The 25,351-nt window shown below is 42.2% G+C and overlaps 1 protein-coding gene across 3 annotated transcripts in view; it reads right to left on the reverse strand.

The window, feature by feature from the left end:
- The window catches only part of RHOH (ras homolog family member H), a 49,766-nt gene that overhangs the window by 5,520 nt on the left and 18,895 nt on the right, over positions 1-25,351 (reverse strand). Inside the window, exon 1 of one of the 3 annotated variants that reach the window (XM_070451995.1) lies at positions 19,977-20,256. The exons of the other annotated variants lie outside the window; for them this stretch is intronic. The gene's annotated coding sequence lies outside the window, so the exon portion shown is untranslated. Of the gene's footprint in view, positions 1-19,976; positions 20,257-25,351 lie in introns of those variants that run through there. 3 annotated transcript variants of the gene reach the window in all.

The raw sequence follows: 25,351 nt of genomic DNA on the forward strand, positions 1-25,351 counted from the left end.
CACATAAATCATTCACATAATTTTCATATATTCATTTTTACCACACATAAACTGGGTAAACTTGGCCAAGTTACTTAACCTCTCTGAGCCTTGGTTTCTTCATAAAGATGAAAATAAGAAAGGCAATTTCTTGATGGAATTATTGTAACAATTCAGTATATGGAGAGTCTGGCTTAGCACAGAATGTGGCACATGGAATCTATGGGCAGGCACCATATTTTTCAACTTCTACTACTGTTTATTTAAAATGCCAAATATTGAATGTCCAAGTGTAGGGGATGTGGGATGTCAGATATTCACCCAGACTTTGTCTGAAAACTCCACATCGGGGCATTCTCATACGCCACGGTCCTGGACACCTCTTTGTCACCAGACCTTTGAGTAAGGTCCCCTTAGGCACTCCTTGGGTCTCAGACTTCAGCTCCTTAAACCTATGGATGATTTAATGAAGCAATTGTGACCTCCTCATTACTGAGTCCAGTGTCAAGACTTAAGACAAGTTTCAAGTTTCATGTTGACCCCAGTGTGGTAGGACCAGGACCAAGAAAAATATGCATGTGTCAGGTGTTTGGTTATTAAATAATTCCTAAGAGATTGAATAGTCAAATTTCCTGAGTATATATGTACAAAAGGAAGTTGGTGAGGCAAAATTGTTAAGAATGCAGGCTCTAAAATCAGGTAGGTATGGAATTGAATCTGAACTGACCCACCGGTGCCGTGAACTTAGAAGAATTTTTTAACCTCCCTAAGCCTCAATTTCCCTCCTTGTAAAATGTGATGTGATAATACCTACTAATACTGAGTTGTTGAGAGTATTAAATGTGCTTAAATATATAAAATCCTTAGCATAGTATATCAAGTAAACATACTACAAGTACATAGTCACCACATAGAAAACACAATAAACAGTCCTTATTACTAAAATTATTGTTAAACAGTAATTGTTAAATATAATAGTCAGTTCAGTTCAGTAGCTTAATCATGCCCGACTCCGTGACCCCATGGACTGCAGCACATCAGGCTTCTCTGTTCATCACCAACTCCCGGAGTTTGCTCAAACTCTTATCCAAGGAGTCAGTAATGCCATCCAACCGTCTCATCAAATATAATAAGAAGAAATTTTATATTATCAGTGGGGAATTAATTCAAAGTAGCACTAAAAAGGTTTCTGTGGCAAAGGGTGCTCTGAGTCTTATAGCCAGCTGTGAGTACAATACATATATACTCTTCTTGTAGCACATTGGAAAAGACCCTGATGCTGGGAAAGATTGAAGGCAGGAGGAGAAGGGGATGACAGAGGATGAGATGGTTGGATGGCATCACCAACTCAATGGACGTGAGTTTGAACAAGCTCCAGGAGTTAGTGATGGACAGGGAAACCTCGCGTGCTGCAGTACATGGAGTTGCAAAGAGTTAAACACGACTGAGTGACTGAACTGAACTGAGCATAAAAATGAAATATGATATGAACAAAGAAATGTGTGCCTCAGCTTTGCCACTCAGAGAGCTCCAAAGACAGACTGGAGAAAAAAGCTCTGTTCAGTCAAGTGACCTTTATTCCCAGGCAGTTCTAGTACTAAAAGGCACATCAAACCAGCTGTCAGGGCCTCAGTTTCCCAAACCATGAAGTGATTGGGCAAGATTAGCTCTCTCTAGGGAAATGGAAACTGAGGTCAAAGGAGAAAACTTTATAGCCTGCAGCATGTATACAATTGCATAACTCTCCACGTTATTCCAGAGCAGCACTGTAGCAGCAAAGATAGATGACAAACCTTGATGACATGTGTAGCCTTTGGCAGATGGCTAAATATGGATCTAGGAGAGGAGTAGTGGAAGGAGTTATGGTCTAAACTGGAGCAACACCCTATACAGACGTGATAGATCACCTTCAGATGATGCCCACAACGTGCCCACAACGGAGCCACTACAGGTCACGACATAATGTGTGGAAGTTTGACTGGCTTGATTTCAGTGGAATTTCACCTGAAGAGAAATATTCTCCCCAAAGGAGCTCTGGGTGAAACATAGAAGCAGGTTTTCAATGATATTTCACTAGTGGCTAATTGGCAGGGGTGCTCCAATTATATGTCAGTCATTACGGAGGAGTTACCAAAAGTGACTTCAGATAGCATCATGGGTGACCCTTCTAGGACTTAAGTCAGATTGGAATTAATGAACCTTCAAGTCCAGAGCCTTTCGGGTCTCAATAACTTCCCTCTCTCCTCTCTTCACCGTTTCACAGAAAAGATGCCCTCCCCAGAGCCCCCTGGTTCACACACAGAGATAGGAAAAGGGCAGGGAGGCTTCATCTTGCAAAGGCAATAGCGTCTATCATAGCAAAGGCAGAGAGACAGACAAAAGGGAGGCCTTGGAGATGAAGCGTCCTAATCCACTCCATCTTCTGGAGGGCTGTCTAGTAGGAAACCCTCGTTTCACTTTAGCCTCAGGTCTCACCCCAACTCCCACTCTCCACTATCATTCTTTCTTCAGACACATTCTCCGATACTCTGTTTTCCAGGGAAGACTCACTCCTCCAACTTCTACCTCTTCTTGAAAAATCTTCTTTGATCACCTGACAAGCTGCTAGATCAGATACCCCCTCTGTGTTGCCATGATACCCCCTGTGCCTCCATCATCACACGGCTCACATGGCTGGTCCTCCTGCACATCTCCCTCACATGAAAAACTGGAATGAGAGCTTTCTCACAGGGAGTTCATAAGGACCAGATGGAAATGATAACGACACAGCAATAACTGATGCTTGTACTTTGATAAGACTTTCTACCTCCAAGAATACCTCTTGATTGTCTTATGAGAAGTTTCCTTCACAATGATAGAGCATAAAAAATAATAATCTAAAAAAGAAAAACAATAGTAGACAATATAAACTATTGCTTAGAAAAGCAAAACAAAACTAAGATGAAATTATGACTCATTGAATTAATAATTGTTACTGCACATTTTAGGTTATCTGGGCTTTGATTGAGGTGGCTTACTTCAAAATGCTGACATGCTCAGTCGCTCAGTCGTGTCCAGATCTTTGTGACCCAGTAGCCTGCCAGGCTCCTCTGTCCATGGGAATTCTCCAGGCAGAAATACTGGAGTGGGTTGCCATGCCCTCCTCCAGGGGATCTTCCCAACCCAGGGATTGAACCCAGGTCTCCCACATTGCAGGTGGATTCTTCACCATCTGAGCTACCAGGGAAAGCCCAAATGCTGATAAAAACTCTTTTATTTTCTTTAAAAAGATGAACCCATGGCAGCCATCAGCTGAGGATGGCCTGTCAATTACAGAGAATACATCTGGATGTCATCCCTCTTCAAAGAGTTTTGGGCAAAGGACCTGCTCTGGCAGCAGCCAGTTCATTCACTAAGGAAATGCTTCTGCCGTGAACCTCGCACGTAGATGATTAGGAGATCATCATGCTTCTCAGTAACTCATCTCCTGTGAGTGCCTTCTCTCCATGTCCCCCCACAGCCCCTGGCAGGGACAGCGCAGAGTAGGCCCTGCTGGGGGCGGGCGAATGAATCAGGTATAGGGGGTTGGCAGTGGGGCTGGTGCTTCATTCACTTTGTTTTCTTCTGGGAAAAGAGAATGGATTCAAAAATCTTAAGGAACTTCATAAAGGAAAAGTAGAGTCACTTCTAAACTTTCTCAGTCCAAATTCTCACTCAGTTTTCATTCACTGGTAAATATACACTTTATATATCTTCTAAACATTTTTTTCAACATAAAAATTTTTCTATTTTCAACAGTCTACGTAGTTGGCAGGTTTTAACTAAATCGTTTTCCATTGTTTCAACAATCCATAACTGCAGAGCCATTTCCCACTATTAGCAGTCTTTGAATTAGTTTCCGTATTTCACAGCCATTAACAAATGTTATTTTATATATTAAACATATATGCATTTATGGAAGTAATTTCTTTGTGGGACAGTTTTCTTGGGGAATATATTCATAAATGTGGCATTACTGGATCAATGAGTTCATTTTGAGACTTTTATTTACATCATTAAACATCTTCTAGGTCTGTACATAGTATTCATTAGCTGTTCTATTTATTTTTTTTAAAAAGACAGTTGTTTGGGGCTTCTTGTGGCAGGCATTGTATTGGTCCTAATAGCACGGTAATGAGCAAGCTGGCTGCTGTGTTCATGGAGATCTACATTTCAGAACTGCAGAGACTTCAGGGGGTTGAGAATCCTGCCTACAGCCACTGTTCAAGGCAATGGCAGAAACAAAGTTAGACCTAAATAGAGGATGACCCCAAAACTGCAGCAGCTCCATGCGTCACCCACACCCCACAATTCCCATTGCCCAATCCAAGGCATCTCAAGAAAAACCAAGTTTCCTAAGCAATCCCAGTTTCGAGACAGTGTTTCTGGCCATCCTTCCAGCCAGGCCCCTGCTCCAGTTCTACCCCTACAGATGAGGAGCTCTTGAGATTTACGAGAAGTGTGTTGTGTCTTGATCCGGAAGCTAGTTCCACAAGGGTGTTCAGCTTGTGAAAATTTGTCAAGCTGCGGACCTACGACATTTTTACTTTTCCGTACAAAGACTAAACTTCAGTAAAAAAGTATTTTTCAAAAAATCAGGTTACTGCTGAATTCCCTGGTGGTCCAGTGGTTAAGAATAGGGGAGATAGGTTCAATCCCTGACCTGGGAAGATCCAACATGCCTCGAGACAACTAAACTCCGTTCAGTTCAGTTCAGTCGCTCAGTCGTGTCCGACTCTTGGCGACCCCGTGAATCGCAGCACGCCAGGCCTCCCTGTCCATCACCAACTCCCGTTGGTGCCACAGTTACTGAGACTGCATGCTGTAACTACTGAAGACTGGGCGCTTACAGCCTGTGCTCTGAAACAGGAGAAACCATCACAATGAGAAGGCGATGCACCGCCGCTAGAGAGGAGCCCCTGCTCACCACAGCTCAAGAAAGCCCACACACAGCAGCAAAAACCCAGCACAGCCGAAAATAAATAAAGAAATATTTTTTAAAATAAATAAATAAAAATAAGGTTACGCCTTTACAAGAGATTATCTTCTGAAGGAGTATTTTATCATAAATTTTTCATTTTGCAAGATGTTTATTTCACTAAATCTCAACTGTCATAGTAGTAGTAGCAGTTAGTTGCTCAGTTGCGTCTGACTCTTTGTGACCCCATGGACTGTAGCCCACCAGGCTCCTCTGTCCATGGGATTCTCCAGGCAAGAATACTGGAGTGGGTTGCCATTCCATTCTCCAGAGGATCGTCCCAACCCAGAGATCCAACTCCGGTCTCCTGCATTGCAGGCAGATTCTTTACCATTTCATTTGAGCTACAGATAAGTCCTAATTCTCAACTGTACTTCAGTAATTTCCCTTAGTGGATTTCTAATTGCCACAAATAATGATTAAATTCCTCCTCCAAATCACAAAAGGAAATGACTTTTAAATCAGTTTATTTCTATACACAGATCGTCTGGATTTTATTCTGGATTTTATTCTGAAACTTTGCTTGCAAGATGGTTTGTGGCTTTTATTATGTGTTCTCCAGAATGTATTTAAGCAGTATTTACATTCCCAAACTTAAAGCCTATGTAATCCCATTACAGTTTAATTAAAATGGATTGTCGCCAGTCCCTGATCCCTCTTCAAACCCAGAGCCCTGCCCCTCTGACCCCACACCAAGCGGGGACCAAGGCACCCTTCCCGTCTTCTGTCCCACCCACCCTGCCCTGATTGGTCCACGCCACTCAGAGGAACACAATAACTGGATTCTCACCACAGGTCTAGAGTTTTCAATTTGGTCCAAGTTTAGAGTCAAAAACAAGGCAAGGCAACCAGGCAACTGTCCAGAGCACCCTTAAAAACACTAGAATCTCAACACGAAATTTACATGATGGGAAAGTGTAGTTACTGCAACCTCTCTTAAAACAGCTGGAAGGAATTTTCTGAAAAACTGCTTGGAGTTGAGGGTGGAACCCCTACAAGACGTGCTCAAGGAAAGATCACCTAGTCTCTGACCTGCTTTCTATCGCTGCTGTCCAGTCTCTAAGTTTGTCCGACTCTTTGTGATTCCGTGGACTGTGGCCCACCAGACTCTTCTGTCCATGGGATTTCCCAGGCAGAACACTGGAATGGGTTACCATTTCCTTCTCCAGGGGATCTTCCCAACCCAGGGATCAAATCTGCATCCGCATCTCCTGCAGGCAGGTTCTTGACCACTGAGCCACCTGGAAAGCCCAAAAGCTTTCTAAGGGATGCAAATTTCATTTACTGAAGGACTCCTGTTTTCTCAGTTGGGCATGCACATATGGGGCCCAAGCTGAACTGTTCAAGCAAAAAAAAAAAAAAAAAAACAGGAAAGAGGCAGGTACAAGTATGGCTGACCATTCTAGAAAGTAACAATGCTGCAAAGCAAAGTTGTCAGAGTGTGGCTAAACTGCAGGTCAAATTCACCATCTGTTTTTGTATAGCCCACGAATTAAGAATGGTTTTTACATTTTTTAATGGTTAAAAAATACCAAAAGAAAAAAAAAATACCAAAAGAACAATATTTCATGACATGTGCATATCATATGAAGTTCAAAGTTCCATGTCCGTAAATAACATTTTATTGGAACATAGCTGTGCTCTTTCATTTACAAATTTTCTATGCCTTCTTTCTTGCTACAATTCAATGTTGCAATGGAAATTTTATGGCCCACAAAGCCTAAAATATTTACTATCTGACCTTTTACAGAAAAAGTTTGACACTTGCTAAATAAAAAGAGGCAATTCAGAGTAAGAAGGAGAGCACAGACTCCTGAATTCAGGCAAGCATGTGTCTGACCTCAACATCTGCTGCTTCCTGTGTGATCTTGGGTGAACTATTTAACTTCTCTAAGCTTTAGTTCCTTTGTAAATAGAGGCAGTATAGCACAGTGATTAAGACGATGGACTGGAACCATCCGGCCTTGAAAGTTGCTAAGCCTTCGCTTCTCTAACGATAAATAGGCAACACTGACAGTACCTGTCATAGAAGGCTGCTGTATGGGATTGAATGGATTAGGGAATGTAAAGCACATAGAAGGGTGCCTGGCACAGAGTGCTACAGAAGTCTTTACTGTTATTATTATTTATCCTGAATGGTTGTTGTAAGATTATTAGAGAGAGCTGGCCGGCAGGCCCGAAGTAAGATGATTGTGAGGCCCGAGAAGGGATCTGGGAGGGAGCCACTGGCAAACAGGAAAGGCTGGAGGAGAGACTGGTTTGTGAGAAAGGGGAAAGGGAGGGATTTCAGACTGGGGTGCCAGAGAGATTCCAGGAGAGCCGAGGGGGCTGTGGCCACGTCACAAGGAATGAGAGTGTGTGGGCAGGGAAGAAGGACGGCAGCAAGGAGGGTTCTTATTCTTCCACAAACTCTGACACAAAATATTCAGTTACACACATATTCTCATCTATGTTGTTTATAATGGGGGGACTCATTCAAGAATAGGTGGCTTGGGACTTCCCTGGCAGTCCAGGGGTTAAGGGTCTGCCCTGCAGTGCAGGGACGTGGGTTCAATCCCCGGTCGGGAAACTAAGACCCCAAATGCCGAGAGCAGCTAGGCCTGCACACAGCAACTAGTGAAGCCCACACACCACAACCAGAGAGTCTGCGTGCTGCAACAAAGACCCCAAATGTCACAACTAAGACCCGATGCAGCCAAATAAATAAATGTGCTCTTGGATAAACTAGTTTTTCCCTACAATCCATATCTTTTGAAATAGCAGAGTATAAGCGCATGAACTGAGACAGGAAAAGGGTCCCTAAGCTGAATGAGATAAAGTTAGTGTTAGTCACTCAACCCGACTCTATGAGACCCCATAGACTGGAGCCCACCACCGGGCTCCTCTGTCCATGGAATTCTCTAGGCAAGAATACTGGGGTCGGCAGCCACTCCTCTCTCCAGGGGTCTTCCCGGCACAGAGATCGAAACTCTGTCTCCTGTGTCTCCTGTATTGACAGCTGGGCTCTTCACCACTAGCGCCACCTGGGAAGCCCCCACCCCCATAGAAGCAGCTTTCAAAATGTGAACAGTATGATTCCAAACTATGCACAGTTATGAAAAACTGTATGAAAAGCAGTATATACTAACATGTTAAGATGAAATGTCTATATTCCTGGAATTATAGCTGATTCTCATTTTCTTCTCCTTGCTTCTGTGCATTTGAAAATAAAATAAAACGTGAGTTATGTGTAAAGTTTTGAAGTGCTTTGTGTGTGTTCCTTTGTTTTTTAGGTTTTAGGCTTGAAAGGGCAGAAAAGACTGATTTGAGCTCCCTTGAGGCAAGAGAATGTTTATGAGCTCCCATTAGTGTCTGAAGACAAAAATTCTGTATATCTGAACAGCCAAATTTGTTTAAAATTCCTAGAAGCACCATCTCTGGCTTCTGGTTCTTTTTTTCAAGGCCTATCCTGGAAAGAAGACAAGCTAAGCTGCATGTACTACACCTATTCTCAAGAATGTCCTAAGCCACCCATCTCTCCTTTTTCTCCTTATGAGAGAATTTTTAAAATTATATATGTGCCGGTGTGCTTAGTCACTCAGTCACATCCATCTCTTTGTGACCCCATGGAGGGTAACCCATGGAAGTCCATGGGATTCTCCAGGCAAGAATACTGGAGTGGGTTGCCATGCCCTCCTCCAGGGGATCTTCCCAACCCAGGGATCGAACCCAAGTCTCTTACATCTTTCACCTTGGCAGGAAGGTTCTTTACCACTAAGCGCGGCCTGGGAAGCCCCTTATATGTACATAAAATATGTGTGTGTGTTAGTTGCTCAGTCATGTTATATGTGTGTGTGTTGTATGTTATATGTCTGTGTGTTATATGTTATGTGTATGTGTGTGTGTGTGTGTGCATGGGTTGGTTGCTCAGTCGTGTCTGACTCTTTGTGACCCCACAGACTATAGCCTGCCAGGCTCCCCTATCCATGGAATTCTGCAGGCAAGAATACGGGAGTAGGGTACCATTCCCTTCTCCAGGGGAACTTCTCAATCCAGGGATCAAACTCGGGTCTCCTGCATTACGGGCAGATTCTTTACCGTCTGAATCACCAGGGAATCCCATGTATATGCATTTTTGGTAGCACCATGTGGCTTGTGGGATGTTAGGATTATAGGTCCCCAACCAGAAATTGAACATGGGCCCTCAGCAAGTTCTGAGAGCTCGAAGTCTTAACCACTGGACCACCAGGGAAATTCCATCCTTCCTGTATTTTTTAAATATTTAAAGAAGTTTGAATATGGCCTGGGTGTTTGATGGCATTAAGGAACTCTTGCTGATTTTGTTAGGTGATAATCACATTGTGGTCATATACATTTTTAAAGTCCTTATCTGAATCAGCCATGGATTTACATGTGTTCCCCATCCTGAACTCCCCTCCATGTATGGCAAAAACCAAAAAAAAAAAAAGAAAGAAAAAAAAAAGAAAGTCCTTGTCTGACAGGTGAAATGAATATGATATCTGGGATTTCTTTTAGATTATCCCGGAAAGGGGAGGAAAAAAGTCAGGATGATGCATGAAATAAGACCGGGACAATATTGAGAACTGTTAAGGTTGAAGGATGGTATATGGGGGTACTTTTAGTCTGTTCTCACTATCTTTATATATGCTCAAAATTTTTCATGATAAAGGTTCTAAAGGGTAGGCTCTTTAGTTTTCTATAGCATTTTGTCCAAGCTGTGGTTTCATTCTCATCTTTAGCTTTAGAGGGAATACAGAAAAGCATCACTAAAAAATAAAAAGTATACTTCATGCCACAATGACTTATTCAAGTATTTGAAGGAAAACTTATGCATCAAATAACAGATGACATAAACGTAGACAGGGCAGAGGCTTAGAACCTGCCTCCGGTAGAAGGGAGGCAGAGGAGAGAAAGCCGTGCCCAGGTGAGGATTCCCAGCCAAGTCATGAAAAGAGAGCCTTCAACTTCAAGTACAAGCCCTCCCTGCATCTCAATAAGTCACCACCACCTGTCTCTGGGAAGTAAAGGCCAGTCTAGAAAATACTCCAGCCAAAGGATACTCTTGAAGTTACTTTGAACTTGAAGTTACTGAACTTCCTAATTGGTGTAACTATGTTCCCTAACTTCCCTTGGCCCTCCTTGCTCCAGTTCTGCAGAATTAGCTCTTTGCAAAAATGCAAACAGTAATAACGAAAATAACTTTTAAAAAGAAAAAAAGAAAGAAACTCCAGAGCGAAAATGGACTACCCGCATAAAACCAGATGACAAATCAAAGTAACTCTAAATGTGAGGCAGACCCTCACCGCTGGGGTCCTTTTTGTCTGAAAAGGTGAAGGGGCAGTGAGGAGTTTCTTCTTTTAGATTTTATGTTTCCTCCTTAGACAAAGTAGTTCTGATATTTACTTACTTGGAAAATTTGAAATCTACCTGATATCTAAGTAGACTCCACCAAGCCCAAAATACCTCCCAGCTCTAGAGCATCATCTGTAGCAAAGAAAACCATCACATCCATGGGTTCCCCCATCCCCCACCCCGGAACTGCCACCACCATCACCACCACCATCATTCCACACACACATTCAAACCATTGGTGGTAACAACATTTCCTCCCTTGTTTGCTGATCCAATAAGACTGAAGATGTCCTCCTCACACTGACTTACTTCTCCCCTCATTTTCTCTGGATCATCTCTGCATTCTTTTTTTTTCCCTCTGATTATAAAAGTAGTTCATCCACATTATGGAACATTTGAAAAGTACTAAACCATCTAAATGACCTAAAGGATAAAAGCAACTACCACCTAAAACCAAAAGCTGCAGAAATTAGTGTACCTCTTCCTGTTTCGTTTTTTCAATGTGCCTTTTTCTTTTTTTTTTTTTTGTCAAAACTAATATCATACTTTACATTCAGCTGGGCATTTTGCTTTTTATTTAACATTTACATCATTAATATTTCCTATGTTATTAAGATCCTTCAAACATAATTTTAATGACCGTCATACTTCATTATACAAATGTAGCATTATTTATTTAAGCAATTGACTATTATTTAAATTGTTTCTAATTTTTACTGTAGTAACACTGAATGAACATTTACAAAATAAATTTGTACAAATATACAATTATTTCTTTAGCATAAATAGATATGAGCACAATTACTAGAATAAGAAAGATGAAAAACTTGGATCAATTTGTACCCCATAGCTGTATATGAATATGTTCATTTCATCACACAACCATCACTGGGTGTAATAGTTGCCTGTTTGATCTGTTTTCATTTGCATTTCATTTATGACTAGTGAAAATTAAAATTCATCTTTTATTGACCACATATTTCTCTTTTCATAAGTCACTTACTTTGCCTACTTTTCTAGTAAGGTGGCCATCATTTCTTAAATGATGATTTTTAAAAATCTTTTTGAGATTAAGGATATTGATCCTTTCTTATTTAAATACATATGTAGCAATTTTTCCTTATATATTTTTGTGTCCATGAATTCTGAGAACTTCCCAAACTCCTGGTATTGCCCCCTCAGTGAGCAACCACTAAATTGAATATGAAATAGTATGTCCCCTGATTGTGGAAAGAAACTTAGCACGATTAGACACCTGAAAGGTCATCTAGTTCAGCCCACTCATTTTCCCATGAGGAAACCAAGGCCCTGAAACAAGCGGTTTAGTTACTGGAGGCTGACTTGAAGCCCAGAAACTGAATCACTGAGTCAGCACTCTTTCCATCTACATTGTACTTTTTCAAATATGTGTATCTACATTTTATATCCTATATTTAGTTTCCTTAATTTTAAAATGTAAACCCATATAGATAGATCTATAATTCAAATAGGTGGCTTTTTACTCAAAAGATAACTGCCAGTTTTAATATAAAACTCATTTTCAAACAGATATTCTCTTTCTCATTAACTTTCTTTGAGAGACTGATCATCTCTCTTCCAGGGCAATAATTAAGGCTTCCAGCATCTTCTAAAATTAGGGTAAACCCTTAATTTACAGATTGTTCAAACTATAAAAAAAGGTATTTTGTCTTGGAAATTTATCCCAGAGCACTGCATGAAATGAGGTGACTTAGTTTCAGTTTCAAAGTATAAAATGGGTAATATTACATCATTTGCACAGAGCCTGGGCTGTGGAGTCCACGTCTTGGTTAGATTCTCATCTTCATTGCCGACTAAAAGTATAACCTCCAGCAGGTTATATAACCAGAACAGCAAGATGTGGATAATAGTGCATAGTTGGGAGGATTTTTTAAGGCAATTAAAAAATTATATCTCCCATGCCTAGCAGCTTGCCTGACTGCTAGGTAAATAAATGTGAACTGAAAGTTATTCAGTCGTGTCTGACTCTTTGTGACCCCATGGATTATACAGTCCATGGAATTATCCAGGCCAGAACACTGGAGTGGGTAGCCATTCCCTTCTCCAGGGTATCTCCCCAACCCAGGGACCAAACCCAGGTCTCCCGCATCGCAGGCGGATTCTTTACCAACTGAGCCACCAAGAAAGCCCAAGAACACTGGAGTGGGTAGCCTATCCCTTTTCCAGCAGAGCTTCTTGATCCAGGAATCGAACCGGGGTCTCCTGCACTGCCGGAGATTCTTTACCAACTGAGCTACCAGGGGAGCCATTTGGTGAATAAGGATAACAATAATCACAAGGTATTAAGCATTGGTCAGATACTGTTTGAAGTACTTTATGAAAATTAACTCATTCATCATTACAATAATATTATGTGTTCAATACCACTGTGGTTATTCTACAGCAGGGGAAACTAAGGCACAGAGAAGTGAGGTAACTTGCCCAAGAGAACAAGCTAGTGAGGAGGGCTTGCCTCCAAGTCCATTCATAGAGCTGTCTCTAACCTCCCCTCCCTCTGTCTCTCGTTTGGGACAAGTCTGTCTGTCTTTGCCATCTTGATGAAACTAAGCAATCTGCTATGACCTGATGTTGGTGTGCCCCTAAAATTCAGATTGAATTAAGTTGACACCTAACCCCCATGATGATAGTTATAGGAGGTGGGGACGTTGGGAGGTGACTAGGCCATGAGGGTGGGGCCCTCGTCAATGGAATTACTGTCATTATTAAGGAGCCCCAGAGAGCTCATTTGCCCCTTCCACCATATGAGGACACAGTGAGAAGAATCAGGAAGCAAGCCCTCCTTAGACATCATATCCATGAGAGACTGTTCAACCTATGAAAAATAAATTTCTCTTGTTTACAAACTGCATAGTCTGTGGTATTTTGTTATAGCAGTTCAAATAGACTAAGACACAATCCTAAAATAAAAGCAGGAGGTGAGGTGGTAGACTCAGAAAGACATTTTTCAGCTGGTAGGTGATTTCTTTCTTACTACAGACCTGGTTTCTAACAACATATGAAAGATTTCTCCCTTAGGCAGTCACTCTCACACACCATTGGAGGATGTACAGAAGAACACAATCTTTGTAGAAGGCAATTTGACAGAATCCAGCAGCACACTTACTGTTTTTGACACTTGGAGCTGATCATTTTTTAACCTCTTTCATCTACATGGCAAAATTAGTTTCAGTAATAGTATATAAGAGTCAGGAACAATCACTTTTTCCCTGATTCATTCTTTAGCTTTAAAATCAACAAGTAACAGTTTATAACAAAGATAAGTTTCAACTTTTAAAGTATTATTCAAGTGCAGTAAAATATTTTGTGTATGAACTAAAACTTGTAATTATCAATCAAAAATATTATACTCTTCAATTTGTGCTCTACTCACTATTTTAAATCTAAACACAAAACTCTAAAAAGTCACAGAGAATAGCAGAATTGAAGTTAATCAAGTTCTGTTTCATAGTCTCGATAATCATTGGGCTGTCATTCTTTAGTTCTCATCTACTGCTTCGGAGTCAGGAATATGCAGTGACACAGGCAATCGCAATACATCTCTGAAGTCAGCTCTAATGGAATCCATACACTCCCTTAAGCACTAACTCTATCACTGCCAGTGTGTGGTGATTACAAAAAGCAGACCCACACTGATTTTATTATTGTCTTTAAATTCTTGACAGATGACTCACTCCCTTATTGCCTGGAGTGGACCCCTTCCACCCCTATGTCCTTGCTATGTCCCTGCCAGTAGCTATCAAAATTTTAAATGCATATACCTTTTAACCCAACAATTCTAATTCTTTAAATGCATTGTTTTGTTGCACCTATATAAGTGGTGAAGATATATGTGCAAGAATTTTATTGCAGCATAAGTCACAATAGCAAAAAAAAAAAAAGAACTGAGACTAACTAAAAGTTCCATCATAAGTCAGTGGTTAAATTAATCCTGCCATATCCATTCGATGTAATCCAATACAGCATTAAAAAGAATTAGGATAGGAGTGGGGGTGAAACAGGTGAGGGGGATTAAGAGGTACAAACCTCTTACAAGGTACAGTGGGTACAAAGGGTCTATGCAGAAGAAAAGTATCTGTGCAATGGTGGACACAACGAGGCTTACTAGGAATTCCAGTCCTCCAATACACGTCCCTCCACAGACAAACTGTACTAAGGGCAGGGCAGTTACTCCCTGGTGTAGTGTAGTTGCTAAGTCGTGTCTGACTCTTGCGACCCCATGGACAGAGGAGCCTGGCAGGCTGCAGTCCATGGGCTTCTCCAGGCAAGAATACTGGAGTGGGTTTCCACTTCCTTCTCCAAGGGATCTTCCCAACCCAGGAATCGAACCCAGGTCTCCTGCATTGTAGGCAGATTCTTTACCAACTGAGCTACAAGGGAAGCCCAGCTACTCCCTAAGTTGTCTAAAGGAGAAGAGGAACAAGGAGGAATAACCTAAGAACACAGGTTTCTACAGCGTGTCTTAGGTTTTTTAAAATCCCCTTTTGGGATATCAATGTTTATACTTCCCATACTGATTATATTGCAGCTATAATACACAACAGTGGGATTAACTATCTCCTTAGATGCTCAATTTCTGATGGAGGTCTTACAAAAACTGGGAGAAACAAGTTCCTAATGAACCTGAAACTATCAAGATACTCCAGAGCAAAATTATTCTTTTAACTGTTTAATTTATTGCTTATGCATACATAATGTTCTATCAAGTTCCAAATCCATAGATGTCTGAAAATAGATGACAGGATATCTGACTTTAATTGCCTTTAAATTAGGAATTCTTTTAAAGAGCTTAATGGGGACAGAAGGTAATAAAGAAAATGTTAATATAGTTTAGCTTACGCCTAGAGGTTTTTTGTTTTTGAAAAAAAAATTTTGCTACTTTGCTAATGACTGACCTTCACTTCTTTGTTGAGGTTGTTCTTTATAGAAGAAATGAATTCTTAGGAAGAGGTAATGAGATGGCCATGGAAAGGTAGCCAGTGTGGCTGCTCTTCATCATAATAAGGCCCCACATAACTGAGGTCATAGAGAAAAAAATTCTAAATTAGAGAGAAAAGAAGCAGCCTTCTGCACACAAATGATCTCACGCACAGCTTCCTCCCAGAAAAAAAAAAATTAAAATTTAAATGGACAAATGCCATAATAAAGGTAATGCAAAATGCCAAGAGAATACTGAGGACAGAGTGCTTAAATCTTCCAGGATGGTGGGGGTGGAAGAGGCAGAAAGCAGTGACATTTGAGATAGGTCTTGCAGAGCGGGGGAGAAAATGGGATTGGTGGACAGCATCCAGAGAGAAGAAGTGGCCCGTGTCCGGGTGTGCACAGGAGAAGGGTTTGTGCAACTGGAGGGCAGAGAGTCAGCTTCTGAGACTGAAGCACGGGGGGGAGATCATTTTTAAAGGGACACTGAAGCCAGTTTGTAAATGGCTCGTCTCTGCATGGCAAGTATAAAATAACCTCCTTCCACCGTCTCTCTCATTACCTTTCTCCTCTTCGCCAGCCCCACTTCACCAAGCCATCGCTGCCTCCAGATTGTGTAACATCCCCCAACTCTCCCTGCCTTTCCTGACTCAGTAATCTTAAGTGTAGGCTTCCCTTGTGGCTCAGCTGGTAAGGAATCCTCCTGCAATGTGGGAGATCTGGGTTCGAATCCTAGGTTGAGAAGATCCCCTGGAGAAAGGAAGGGCTGCCCACTCCAGTATTCTAACCTGGAAAACTCCATGGACTGTATAGTCCAAGGGATCGCAAAGTCAGACACAGCTGAGCAGCTTTTACTTTCACTTTCAATCCTAAGTGTGCTGCTCTCGTCTCCTGAAACACCTTCCCTGCTGACTCTTCCTAGTAAAATTCTGCCTGTCCCGAGCCCAGCTCAGACGCCACCTCCTCCAGGAGGCCTTCCTCAAACTCCTCATAGGCATTGTATTTCTCCCTTATTTGAGCTCACATGTAATCTTTGAGTGTTTCTATGTTTACCTTTTGAATACTTAATACATGTTTATTGTAAAATTCAAAGAGGACAAAAGTGAAAAATACATCTCCCTCCTCTGCCTGCCTTCCGGGGCTCCAGGCCATTTTCCCAGAGACAACTATTATATGAAGTTTTTTATGCATTTTCCCAAAGCTATTACATTATGACATGTATTCACAAACATCTATGTATGAATATGTGTAATTATGACACATATTCACTCTTTTTCTTAATATACAAACTATAGCATACTATTCTTTACTCCCTGATGCTTTTCTCAATTAATTTTTTCTTTATCAGCAGATTTTCAGGCAATATCTCAAAGATACTATGGATTTGGATTCCAGACCACCACAATAAACAAATATTGCAATAAAGTGAGTCACATGAATTTTTTGGTTTCCCATTGCATTTTAAAGTTACAGTATACTGTAAGTCTATTAAGTGTGCAATAGCATTATGTCTAAAAGTAATGCACATGCCTTAATCAAAAAATAATGTATTGCTAAAAGATGCTAACCATCATCTGAGCCCCCATCAAGTCATAAACTTTCTATTGGCAGAGAGTCTTCCCTCGGCGTTGATGGCTGCTGACTGATTGAGGTGGTAGTTGCTGAAGGCCGGGGTAGCTGTGGCAGTTTCTTAAAATAAGACAAAAATGAAGTCTGCCACGTGGATGGGCTCTTCCTTTCACGAACAATCTCTTTGTAGCCTGCAGTGCTGTTTGATAACATTTTACCTACAGTAGAACTTCTCTCAAAGTTGGAGTCAACACTTTTAAACCCTGCGGTTGCTTTGAGAGCAAATGTTAGTAGAGAAAAGCACGAGGTGCAGATGGTTCAACCTTCCTGCCTCTGATAGCCTTTCCCGACTTTTCTTCTCACCTGTCTTTGACTGTCTTTCCTTTTCCATCTCCTACCCTGACACCGAGGCTCGCATGCTCAATTACATCCAACTCTTTGGTGACCCCATGGACTGTAGCCCACCAGGCTCCTCTGTCCATGGAATTTTCCAGGCAAGAATACGGGCGCGGGTTGCTGCTTGCTTCTTCATGGGATCTTCCTGACTCAGTGACCCACCTTGTGTCTCCTGAGTCTCCTGCACTGGCAGGCAGATTCTTCACCGCTGAGCCGCCCGGGAAACCACCCGTGATGCAGAGACACAGGCCCTGAAAAGCCTTCAGCCCCGGCACATTTGCCAAACAAAGCACGCGGGGCCCTCGCAGGTGTCTGATTTCAGGACAGTGTTCAGTGACACCCGCCTTAGCAGTGCACAAGATGGGAAGAGAATTTGCACCTCTTTTCCTGGGAACAGGTACCAGTCCAATTTAGTGTCCACTGGCCTAACTTGTAACACAAAGAACCTGTTAACATTGTGCACTCTAGACAGTTTCCAGAGACTGACTGGAGGAAACGCCCAGCCCGTTTACAGACCACAGCAGCAGAACAAGGAGGTAGGCAAGGTGTCAGAAAGACCCAAGGTGGAATGTCACCTAGATCCCACAAAACCCCGCCGTTCTCTAAGGCATCCTCACGGCTTTTCTCGGCACAAAAAGCAGCCATTGGCCACGTCACTCATTCACCTCCCAAATCTCCACGCTGAGAAGTTCCCAGGCCCTGTGAACGTGGTCCCCGTGACAGCAAAATGACCAGGTCCTCGCAGGGAGTGGGACTGGGTAACCATCCTCTCTTGGCGTGGTAACTTGTGGCTCTCTCTAGATTATCCAGAGCTCCCACCTGGAGTTTGGTGTTCATCCTTTAGGCCGACTCTCCCACCTCCACACAGGTACTATCGACATGCATGAGAGGAGGCTTAATCCTAAATCTGTTTCTAATAGCAAAGACTTCCAGAAAACACTCCCTATAGAATGGACTTGCATTTCTACTCATTTTCGCCCTCATTTGTCTTAACTAATACAAGACAACTTGTCACAAAGGATAACTTTTCAAAGGAGGAGTACACACAGGTTCTTATTATTGAATTCCTTATGATTCTAGAAAAATGTTTAATAATGTGGAGAAAAGTATATGACAACACTGTAAAAAAAAGCAAATTCAAAACAGTGTGTACAACACGATCCTGATTTTTCAGTAAAATTAGAGAAAGGAGTAAGAAGCTAAATCCAGATGTTAGTGATGCACTGATTGGTGCAATCACAGATTTTTGTGAGCTTATCTATGTTTTACAAATTTCCTTTAAAAACATATACTGCTTCCAAGGACTTCCCAGATAGTCTAGTTGTTAAAACTCTTAACTTCCACTGCAGGGGATGCAGGACTGACCCTTCGTCAGGGAACTAAGATCCCACATGTCACATGGTGCAGTAAAAAAAACACACACACACACCCCTATATACTTCTTCTGTAACAAGAAGGAGTTGTGAAAGTAACTCATGACTCTTTGTGTAAGAGAAAATATACATGCATCTTGCAAATATAAACGCATCTTCCTGGATAGAAACAGCATTTGCTAGTATCACCAGACACTGTCGTCACTTTCAACAAAGTATGACACAGGAGACCCAGATCCTGGGTCAGAATCAGACTAATGAAATGACCCGGAACCAGTCCAGGACCTCCCCCCCCCACCACCACAGTGACCTCATCTGTCAGATGAGCGGGTCTCACTGAGACTGTAAGTTCCTTTCTTACTCAGTCTGGAAGTCCTCAGCCCTCTTTCAGATGCCACTCAAGTGAAAACAAAGCAAGCAAACACACACACACTTTGGAATATTCCAGTGATATGTGGATTGTGCCCAGACTGCTCTGCTCAGCATGGCAGAAAAATCTCGGGGGGGGAACTCAGATTCTAGGAGAAGAGGCTTCTGGTGTAGTGGAGATGATTACCACTGTTAGGATTCATGGGAATGTATTTCTTTTTGTTACTGAGTATCAGAAAGGTGGAGGGCATGCTTTATCCTAAGGCTCACTTCATCTCCATGGTCTTGTGAAAGTGAAAGTGAAGTCTCTCAGTCGTGTACGACTCTTTGTGACCCCATGGACTGTAGCCTACCAGGCTCTTCCATCCATGGGATTTTCTAGGCAAGATTACTGGAGTGGGTTGCCATTTCCTTCTCCAGGGGATCTTCCCCACCCAGGGATCGAACCTGGGTCTTCTGGATGCAGGCAGATGCTTTACCCTCTGAGCCACCAGGGGAAAACATGGTCTTGTGAATGGATCCTAATACAGGAAGTCTGTTAGCTGCGATTCTCTGTCCTTTGACAGTGCATGGAAGGTCACTGCCAGCGTACAATTCTCAGACTCGCTTGTTTTGTATGTTTCCATGGGTCACCAACTCTTTTTTTTCTGGTCTATATCTCTTTGTATAAATCCATCTTCTCAGGAGATGACTGTCTAGTCATCTTCTTGTACTAGTCTACCCAAGCCTTGCCTTAATGATACAAGCCTACCTGAAATTACTTACAAGAGACAAAATAAGTTTCCAAAAGAAACCCCAGGATATCAGCATTAGCCAATGTCTCAAGTTCATAATTCCAAAGTGAACTGAAATGCAACAATTCATTCCGTCTTCCTCTAACCACCTCTTCACTTGTACATTATGTCTGTATCTTACAACACTCACGTATCTCATGCAGACATCCATCAGAACACTTCTTTGGGGTTTATCATGCCCAAAGTGCTTACCTTGTAAGATTAAATTCAAAAGCCTCCTCATGAACTCTTCAGTATTCCATTTGCTATGAAGCTGTACTAGCCTGGCGCATGTGTGTGTGTAAGTATGCGATCAGGAACTAGAAGAGTGAGGCTCATACTTGCTATTTTTTTTAACTTTTTGTTGCACCAATCAGCTTGTGGGATTTTAGTTCCCCAACCAGGGACTGAACCCCAGCCCTTGACAGTCAGAGCATGAACCCTAATCACTGGTCTGCAAGGGAATTCCCCACACTTGTTATTTTTCTAAAGTCACGTCCCGGGAAACTTGACTACCACAGAGTTAACTATCAGTAGGTAATTTTTTTTTTTTTTTTTTTTGCATCATGGGGCACAGAAACAGACAGAGGACTTCCTTTCTGTGCCACATGCAAGATCTGTTATCCCATCTTCTCCTTTTAATGATATTCTCCTGGCTGAATTCCAGTGTCTTTTCAACTATGAGTCATCACTGCTTCTCGTGCATAGAACTGACAGTTCTGGGCTCCTCATTTTTAAGGAGGACAGTAATTCAGAAGCATGTTGTGACATCCCCCCAGCACAACTCTCCATCTGGGATCATCCAGAGGCCCAGCTCAGCGAGCCACAAGGAGATGGCAAAGGAAGCAGCTTCCCAGTCTATCAGGAGTAGCTGCCATCCGGATGATAAGGATCCCCAGCAAGAAAGTCTGACACGTGGGCTTCCCAAGCAGCTGGTTCAGCAGGTACAGTCCACGCCCTTCGGGGGACAGCCTTACCAGAAGGTACCGCCTCCACAGGGGACATCTGGGCGATGGGGATTCCCCTCCCTCCTGTGCATCCTCCCACCATTGAAACAGTCCTTTCTCCAGAGGTTCAGTGCTTTGTCGGAATGCAAATATCCAGTAAAGCCCTTTTTACAGTTTTCATATTTATAAGAATGTGTTCAAGTCTTATTCTATTGTCAAAGCCACTTTTGGTCGAAGGAGGAGAAATTTTTACAAAAAAAGCAAAAACTGTATACAAAGAGAAGTAAGACACTGGAAGATATCTTTTATTGGTCATTAATCTCATTCTCTGGGTCATTCCCTTCTACATCCAGGCTCTTCCTAAACTGGTGGCCTACCAGTTTCCTGTATTGTCTCAGACTGATAATCTGAAGTGTCATTGATCTCAATTCTCAATAACACCATTCATGTGCTCATTCCTCCAATAGGTACTGCACTCTAACTACGTGCTGGGCACTATGCTAAATGCTCCACGGGGAATAGAGAAAGCTGAGGAATTCTAATCCATCTCAAAGTCAAGTGTCCAACCCATAGATGAGGATCACTGGGTTTATAATACTGATCCATATTAGAGGCAGTATAATACAATACTGACTACAGTATTAAAGAAAAACTTGGTATTTATTCACTGCACTTGCCCTACAGTGATGTGATGTACCATTAGCCCTGGGAAGTATCATTATTCTCAATTCACAGATTAAAAAGAAATTTTTTTTTTGGTCATGCCACTTAGGATCTTAGTTCCCCAACCAGGGATCGAAACAGCAGTCACAGCAGTGGAGCGCCAAGTCCTAAGCACTGCACCACCAGGGAGCTCCCTCGGTTTACAGGCCAACCGATCAACGTCCAGGAGGACAGAGACCCCCAAATGGGAGCATCCGCAAAATCAGAGGTGGTTTACAATGTTTTCCTGGGCCCCTCACGGCGACATTCACATTCAACAGGTCTGGAAAATAGCCAGAGAGGCTATTTTCAAAGTACGAGGGTGACTCAGAAGCACAACTTGGAGAAACAGTCACACAGCTGAGCACAGCTTTTCATTCGACCTTCACCATCTGGAAAATAGTGTCATTATATTATCATCCCCAGGTTACACGTGAAGCAGCTTCGGCTCACACTCACACACACACACACACAAATTTTCCCCCCAAAACAAAACCCTAGCCTAGAGGGGAAAGCCCTAATCAAGAGTCAGGAGATCTGGGTTCAATTTCATCTCGGTCATTGGCCTTGTAACCAGAAGTAACCACTCACCTCTCGGTGTTTCTTTCATTGAGTATAAGATAGGAGGGTTTCATTCCAGCTTGAAATGTTATGAAATGTAGATACTACTCCTATTCCAACTCCTTAAGTAGAAATACCTTTTAATTAAGTGTACCTAAGCGACTATTTCTCTTCAGGGGAATGCTGAGAGGGAAACTCAGTAAAACAGAGACATATTTGCCCCTGAAGCATCAGGTAGATAAACCAAGCCATCCACAGCTCCATTTATTGACTGCCATGGTGCCCGAGGCAAGCACCTTCATACCTGATCTCGTTTTATCCGCACGACAGTCCCACAAGGAAAATAGTACTATCCTCATTTTACAAATGTGATGACTGAGAGCCAGAGAAATTAAATAACTTGACCGTGGTTAACTCCAAAATCCTGAGCTTTACACTCTGCCTCCAAACCTCCAATTCTCTCATGCAGAGTGGATCAGCAAATGGAAGGCAGAATCGAGCTAATGAACCGTTTCCAGCTCCTAAACCTGCCTTTAGGCTTGTCTCTTATAAGTGAATTTCCACGATGTTGGTTATTTATGTTAAAACACAAATAGTGTACAGTGGGTTTTAGAACTGCAAAGAAAACCATGTCTAGCTACTTACTGGCTCTCATCTATTGACACTTGTCCCTTTTAGCTACTATAACCAGCTTTTAGCAATTGCTTTCTAGACGCACAGCACTACAGTGGACATTGTGAGATTCCCTGCTCTCCTGGAATTTAGCCCATTGTGAGGACAAGATATAGATACTCAAGTCAGGTAACTAACATTAAAGACATTATGTGTGTGTGTGCTAGGCCACTTCAGTTATGTCTGACTCTTTGCGACCTCATGGACTAGAGCCCACCAGACTCCTCTCTCCATGGGATTCTCTAGGCAAGTGTTGCCATTTCCTTCTCCAGGGGATCTTCCCTATCCAGGGTCAGAACCTGAGTCTCTTATGTCTCCTGCATCAGCAGGCGGGTTCTTCACCACTACACTTAATTACTTAATTGGGGCTTGCCAGGTGGCACAGTGGTAAAGAATTCTCCTGCCAGTGTAGGAGATGTAAGACACAGGTTCGATCCCTGGGCCAGGAAGATCCACTGCAGTAGGAAATGGCAACCTGCTCCAGTATTCTTGCCTGGAAAATTCCATGGACAGAGGAGCCTAGCAGGCTACAGTCCATGGGCCACAAGAGTTGGACAGGACTGAGCACACATGCGTGTGCTCACATGCACACACACACATTAATTAAGTACGCCAAGAGTGAAACAGATCGTAAACACTATAGGATTTTAAAAGAATAGGAATTATTTTTTAAAAAAGAAAAGGAGGGAAGGGGCAAAAAAGAAAAAAGGATGGAAATGTGCATGGGCTGGAGGCACTGTAAACAACTTGCAAAGGGAAGGGATATATATATATATATATGGTGGTGGTTGGTGGTTTAGTCGTGTCGGACAGGAAGCCCTCATAGCTCAGTTGGTAAATCATATATATATGTATATAATATATATATATATATTTGCGACCTGGTGGACTGTAGCCCACCAGGCTCCTCTCTCCATGGGATTCTCTAGGCAAGTGTTGCCATTTCCTTCTCATAATGGCTGATTCACCTTGTTGTATGGCAAAAACCAACATGACATTGTAAAGCAACTACCCTCTAATTTTTTAATTTTTTTAATTAAAAAAAGAACTTGTAAGAAAGCAGGGCTTAAACTAGGTTTTGAGAAGGATTAAAAAGGTTGGAGATGAAGGAAAAGGTCTTCGAGGCGAGTGGAACTGCCTAAGGACTCCCGGGGAGGTGAGCTAGAACAGAGTCTCAAGGGGAGAGGAAGTGGGAGGGTAACAAGGAAGGGACTGGCCTGCAGAAAAGCACAGAGGACTGACAGCAAAGATGAGCTTAAGGACAAAGTAGATGAGCATGCCCGGACCCTGGACCAGAGTTGAGGAGATGATAGGAAAAGAGAATGAGAAGGTAAACCTTGTGCCTGTAAGAAACTGGAAGCTACTGAAGGCTTTTGGGTGGGGAAATAAGTTCAAATTAATGCCTAGGGTGATTGGTCCAGCTTTAAAACAGGTAAAACGGTTTTTTCCACTCAACATACAAAATATATATATTGGGGGGTCTATATACTAATACACAAAGATGAACAGAACACAGTTCCCATTCTTAGGAAATTGCCAATCCAGTGAGAGAAGATCACCAATTACAAGGTAATGTAAGTTGTTCCTTAATTTATGACATTACCTGTAGCAGGCATTACTAGTTTTCTATTCAATATCTGAGCCTCTCTTTGTCATTAATAATAGAATCCAGGACTTTCCTGGTGGCCCAGTGGCTAAGACTCTGCACTCCCAATGCAAGGGGCCCGGGTTCAATCTCTAGTTAGGAAATTAGACTCCATACGCTACAACTAAAGACCCCACATGCCACAAGGAAGATCGAAGTACCCGCGTGTCGGAACTAAGACCTGGTGCAGCCAAATATATAAATAATATTTTCTTAAAAATAGAATTCAATTTTGTTGTAAGACAATGGGCAAGACCTTAGGCAATGGACCATGCTTGGCCCAAGCCACCATTCCTCACCCTTTTTTTCATTATCATTTGCCTCAAAGCATTTTTAGACACTTTTTTCCTAATCATGTCACTCATTAAAATTTAATATCATAATTAGCCTCCAAATAATAAAAAAAAAGACAAAAGGGAGTGGATATATATATACCTAAATAAATAAATAAATAAAATTTAATATCATAAATGTACTCTATGTATTGTATGCATACCTGTGCTTCATACATAAAAAGAGCAGTATCTTTTTTCTGCCTCTCCTCCTCACCAATAAACAATTCTCCCCCATAGGAGTTATCATCATCATCATCCCATCTACCCTCACCCCATCCCTACCCATACCTCATTCCTACTACACTCCTCACTTGCCTCCCTGTTGGGAATGCATTCAGTTCAGTATAGTTCAGTCGCTCAGTCGTGTCTGACTCTCTGCGACCCCATGAACCGCAGCACGCCAGGCCTCCCTGTCCATCACCAACTCCCGGAGTTTACTCAAACTCACGTCCATTGAGTTGGTGATGCCATCCAGCCATCTCATCCTCTGTCGTCCCCTTCTCCTCCTGCCCCCAATCCCTCCAGCATCAGGGTCTTTTCCAAAGAGTCAACTCTTCTCATGAGGTGGCCAAAGTATTGGAGTTTCAGCTTCAGCATCAGTCCTTCCAATAGCCTAAGACAATTATGTAACAATTCTACTTCCTGTTTCCTCACCTTCCTCATGACTGGGCTGGGCATGTAACCAAATCCTAGCAATGACAAGATAGTTGACATCTGTTTAGGAGA

The sequence above is a fragment of the Odocoileus virginianus genome, chromosome 21, assembly GCF_023699985.2.
Source record: "Odocoileus virginianus isolate 20LAN1187 ecotype Illinois chromosome 21, Ovbor_1.2, whole genome shotgun sequence".
Taxonomy (NCBI): domain Eukaryota; kingdom Metazoa; phylum Chordata; class Mammalia; order Artiodactyla; family Cervidae; genus Odocoileus; species Odocoileus virginianus.